Source organism: Garra rufa, chromosome 16, assembly GCF_049309525.1.
Source record: "Garra rufa chromosome 16, GarRuf1.0, whole genome shotgun sequence".
Classification (NCBI taxonomy): domain Eukaryota; kingdom Metazoa; phylum Chordata; class Actinopteri; order Cypriniformes; family Cyprinidae; genus Garra; species Garra rufa.
The window spans coordinates 41,208,066-41,214,112 of NC_133376.1; the positions used below are offsets into that span (position 1 = coordinate 41,208,066).

General features: G+C 40.4%; 1 pseudogene; it reads right to left on the reverse strand.

Moving 5' to 3' along the window:
• Window positions 1–533: 533 nt before the first annotated feature.
• On the reverse strand, window positions 534–4,187 carry LOC141288508 (tripartite motif-containing protein 16-like; annotated as a pseudogene).
• Window positions 4,188–6,047: the final 1,860 nt, after the last annotated feature.

Here is a 6,047-nt window from a genome sequence, read left to right on the forward strand (position 1 = left end):
TAAACACTTGAATGTGGGTAAGTTTCATAAATAAATAATCAACATTAAAAAAAAAAAAAAAAAAAAAAAAAATCATGATAATCAAAACATAGATGGAGTTGATCAACACCCCAAAGCTTGACAGTCATTATTACCTCTTCATGGGTGGACATTTTATTTCATAACGTTCCACAGTTTTCCATATCTATGGTTTTGATGCTGTTTTACGTCTGATGATTGTGTTAGATTACATGTGGAAGCATCTGTTGTTTCAGTTTCTTCCTTACTTGTGTTTAGGAAATTCTGTACAGAAGATGTGTAATAACACACTTGAATAAACTTCTTTTTCGTAAGGGAGCCGTTGGGGTTGTTGAAAAAAAGCAAGCATTTTAGATTTTCAACACACCTAATTTTGTGTGATTTATAAGCTTTTTTCCTTATGGAGACCCCATAAGGTCAAAATTAACTGGTATTGTTATATATGTGGGACATATATATAATATAATATAATATAATATAGGGAATACCAGTACACACACACATTCACACAAACATAAGAAAACTATTTGTTTATTTTTTAAATGCCATGCTAAACAATTGTTCTTAGGTTAAGCATTTTAAAATGTGAAGGGACAAAAAATTTATAAAAAAATACAAGTTTTCGTTGAATGTCATAAAATTGCATGTAGAATAATATCAGCTAAAACAGCTTAACATTTCATGTCATTTACATGTTTTAACACTAATTATTAAGACGTACCCTAAAAATAAAAACAAATTTCACATTTAAATGCATGCTTAACAATTAAATTACAATAAAAACAGCAGAAGACAGAAGAACACAAAACACAAGAAATGGCCAGAGCTACATAAATTCAATAATGAAAATGATTTATTGACTGTGTGATCATTTGAATTTAGTTCATTTTGATTCTTACTGTCTATATGAGGATTTATTACACATTTATTCTGACATGTTATTCAACTGACAGAAGTTCAGCTGCAGTATGAATGTCATGAAGACAAAACAAGAGACTATATAACATCTCACTGTTACTGATTCATCATGCAGCTCAAAGCATTATGGGTAGAATCTCTCATCAGTCTATTCTGATTCATCAACACAGTTTCACTGATGATCCAACACTGAAAGCAAACCCAGGATAGAGCGGCTGAGTGAATGTGGTGTGGACTGTGTGGATGAGGCTCATTGTGTCAGAGACGCTGTAGAAGGACAGAGTTCCTGCACTGTGATCCACAAACACTCCTATTCTACTGCTGATGGACTCTACAGGGAGAGCAGTCCACGTGCTGTTGTGTGCAAATGAGTATCTGGAGGGAGAGCAGAACAAACTCCAGGACTGATCATTACGTCCAAACAAACACTCATCTTCTCCCTTTCTGCTGATGCTCTTATATGACACTGATATATACACACCACCATCTCCACTCCACTCAATCTCCCAGTAACAGCGTCCACACACACTCTCTCTACACAACACCTGAGAGTCATCAAATCTGTCTGGATGATTGGGATACGACTGATCTGTGTCAGTGTCAGTAATCACTCTGTTGTTCTCAGACAGACGAAGGTAAGTATTCACTGTGTTCAGATCCAGAGTGAGCTGATGGGAATCTGATGGAGATAAAACACATCAGAATCAGGAATTATGAATCTGTTTGATCTTTTCATGTAGCTGAACTCTTCATGTTCAGTGTATCATCAGTGTCTCAGTACAGATGACCAGATATCCTGTGCAAATCATCATTTACATCATCAATTAGAAAACTCTTCTTTCACCTTCTACAGGAAGAACATGAACACACTCAGTGAGTTTTTCTGCTTGTTTTCTTACTGACTTACATTGTAGGAAGTCCTTCCTGGTCCTGGGAACAATGTTGGTGAATGTGACTGTGGAAATCAACAGACATGAACAGTGTGATTCTCATGATCCTCCATCCATTCCTAAGACATTTCTAATATGATGTTCTCCATGATATGAAATGATGATGGACTCGTTTCTGAGAGCAGATGAATCTCCAGGACTTTACCTCTGTCTGAGATCTTCTTGAGCTCCTCTTTGCAAAAATCCTCCAGTTTGTCTCTCAGGTGACAGAGAGATTCTCTCAGACCATCAAAAGAGACAAGAGAAATGAAGAAATCATCATTTCCGTCTGTAGATTCAGGAGGTGCTGAGAGAGACTGGAAACTCTACAGAAAACAGAAATCAAAACTCATCAGCTCCACACTTCACCCAATAACCTGCACCAACATCAGATTTGACTGATCTTTAGTAACTCACCTCAATCCAGCACTTTCACAGCATCAGCTTCATTCTTCTCATATTCATTATATCACATTAGAGCTACAGATTCTAGTATTTGACACTTACACTCTATGTGAACTTACTAGGAAATAGTTTGGATGATAAAACATCTGCTGAGAACATAAATGTCCATCTAACAGCTGAAGAACATCAATGGAGTCTCATTGTAGGGTTGAGTAGATTTTTTCAGGAAAAGCAGCTCAAAGGCTATGATTAGATTGACCATTATTTATAACTTTAGAGAAGTTAGTGACAGCAGGATCTGACTCAAGTCCACTATGACCCTGTTCTTCTAGATCTCTGTTACCTGCAGGAACTGGATGTGATCCTGTGTGTGTGAAAGCTGCTCCAGCTCAGCGTCTCTCCTCCTCAGATCATTGATCTCCTGCTGCAGTCGCTCCAGTCGTCCTTCAGCTCGACTCACTGCTCGCTTTTCCTGATCTCTGATCAGCCGTATCAGCTCAGAGCGGCTTCTCTCAATGGAGCGGATGAGCTCAGTAAAGACCCTCTCACTGTCCTCCACTGCTGTCTGTGCAGAGCGCTGTTAGGACACACAGTGATTCAGGCTTCAGTGGGACTGAAAGAGACAAGAGAGTCTGAACTGAGACTGAGACAAACTTCTCTTCTTCTCCAGACTCACCTTATGAGACTCCACAGCCTCTCTCAGCTGCTGAACATCTTTCTCTCTCTGCTGGATTCTCTGCTGGAACGTCTTCTGCGTCTCCTTCAGCTGCTTCTGCAGGACAAACAGATGATAGTGAATGTCACAGAAAACTACTGCCACTAAATCATCATGTGAACAGATGAATCCAGTAAAAGTGGAGCTGATAACTAATGGCTGAAGGTTCAAACGTATTTGACGATTTAGGCCTGTTTCACTTTAAGCTTATGTATCGTAAAAGTGAAACTGACATAGACGTAGCGCTTCACACTGACAGTGTTTCTGTGTAATTAAGCTGCAGCTCTACACTGAAAATAAATGAACAATGTAAAGCGATAAATGACTGAAATCATCCAGATTCAGTCAAGAAACTTGTCTGTCACTGCATTTTATTTGCATTTTGACTGATGCAGGTATATATTTTGTCAAAGAATGGTTGAATAGTTCACACTATTATATTATGATGTTGCTTAATCAAGGCTTATTGGATCTGTTGATAAAGGTTCACGGTGTATTTTCAGCAAACAGTGGAACTCTTCTTGCAGCTGCTGTTCATTTCCGCTGTGGTGTTCAGTGTGAATGCTGTAAGCTGTTAATATGGGTGCCGATATAAACACACATGAAACGATTGTCAACAATATGTTATCAGTGTCTAGTTTTAAATACCTGTTTCTCTGTCCTCTGTTCTGCAGCTGATACAATGTTATGGTTTTTATGTTCATCCATACACAGCACACAGTGCGACAGAAAACCTCAAGGGTCTTATCATGTTTCTGGCAGATCATCTCCTGCAGTCGTCCAGTGGCATCCGTTACTTTGTGTCTCTTTCCTTTAAAGAAACTCTCATGTTGTTCAAGGTGATTCTGACAGTAAGAGTTCAGACACACCAGACAGGACTTGACAGCTTTGTATTTTCTTCCAGTACAGACGTCACACTCCACATCTCCAGCTCCAGCGTCACAGTCAGCAGGAAGTTTGGTCTTCTTCAGTTTCTCCACCACTTCAGCCAGCATGGTGTTTCTAGCTAAAGCAGGTCTTGGACTGAAGGTCTGTCTGCACTGAGGGCAGCAGTAGACTCTCATCTGATCCTCCTGATCCCAGCAGTCTGTAATACAGCTCTTACAGTAACTGTGTCCACAGGAAGTGGTCACTGGATCCTTCAGGAGATCCAGACACACTGGACACAAGAACTCATCCTGAGAAACTCTGGCCTCTGCCATTTTACTGCAATACAGAGAATACAGAGACACGAACACACAACAGCTCAATTACACCTCAGTTTCTCTTTCTCTGAAGTCACGTGTTTCCTGCTTCCTGTTATGTTTGAGTGATGTGTGTGAAGTTCAAATCAACCACATGCACTGTTAAAACTCCCCTCTTCTTCTACTGTCCCCTCACTGAGGCAGAAGTATCGAAACTTCTCCTCTCCAGCAATTCTACAACATGCCCATTCATAGCGAAAACACTTGAACATGTTGTTTTCAAACAGTTATCATTATTCCTTTCACAGAATAACCAACTGGATGCTAACCAGTCAGGATTCGAGAGTGGACATTCAACTGAGACTGTGCTACTGTCAGTGTCAATCTTATCTAACTGGTAGGTCGTTTAGGGTGTCCTGGGAAGGGAAGTTATCCAAAGCATATCAACTGGTCACTGGTGTTCCTTAGGGATCATTTCTTGGTCCCCTCCTCTTCTCCATGTACACTTCATCACTGGAAACCATCATATAAGCACATGGCTTCTCTTACCATTGCTATGATGATCCAACGATAGCTGCACGGATCTCAGGCTGCCTGGCAGACATCTCGGCATGGATCAAAGATCATCACTTACAACTCAATCTGGCAAAAACTGAGCTTGACCTTGTCTTCCCTGCCACTCCAACTCTACAGCATGACTTCACCTTCCAGTTGGGTTCATCAACAATTGCCCCACCAAGTTCGGTCATAAATCTTGGTGCAACCTTTGATGACCAGATAACTTTCAAAGACCACATTGCAAAAACCACTTGATCTTTTTTTTTTTTAAGCCAAGTCCGCTACATGTGTGGACATACAGTGGAACAAAATGTTGTGTCTCCGCAGGACCATGGTGCTACATACATAAACAAACAAACATAAACATTCAACACTAGACATAAGAGCAATTTTTTAAACCTATACATAGCTAACTTACTGAAGCAGTAATCTAACTATACATATACTATAAATAGTTGACTATACACAACTTTACATAATACTTGTCACAGGGAGTCAGACTGAGACGTGCGGATCCATTTGCAGCATTTATTGAGAATAGTCAACAGGCAGGAATAATCACCGGAAAACAGGAACAACGTAGGAAATCCAGGAAACAGTTCGATACACAGGCAATGGTCGCAATGGCAGGTAGCAGGAATCGTCAACGGGGTACACAGTCCAGAGTCATACACAGAGAAACCAACACAAGGGAAAACGCTCGGAATTACGACCATAGGGAACGGTAAGACTTCGCAGAGTGGCTGTGTGTGTGAGAAGCTTAAATGCATGTGGGTAAATGTGAAACAGGTGTGTGCAGCAATCAGTGCAGTGGGAAACGAGGAGCAGCTGTGTGCAGTGATTGGTGCAGTGGCTTATGGGGATTGAAGTCCATGAAGTGTGGTGCAAGAGTTCATGATGACAGGATAGACCTAGATACGTGACAATACTATACAATATTGTGCAAAAGAGGTATTAAGGTTGAAAAGCAAGTAGGGCAGTATGACTTGTGGTGCATTCACAAGTAAACATTTGTGTTATCTTGTTGAGTCCTTATAACATGGAGTGTTTATAAGAAAGTGTCTGGTGCATATAGAGAAAAGAGTGTGTTTTCTACAAGTAGTATGTTTAGCCCTCTCACCTGTGTATTAGCACACTCACAATTTCAGTGTTTTTTTAAACATTGAGTGTTTGTAAGAAAGTGTGTGGTGCATATAGAGGGGAAAGAGTGTGTTTTCTACAGGTAGTATGTTTAGGGGTCCTGGTTTCAGTCGGTGGGGTTGTGGATAAGGTTTCAGAGGGGGGTGAGGTGATTTGAATTGAGCGCTCTCACAGCTTGGG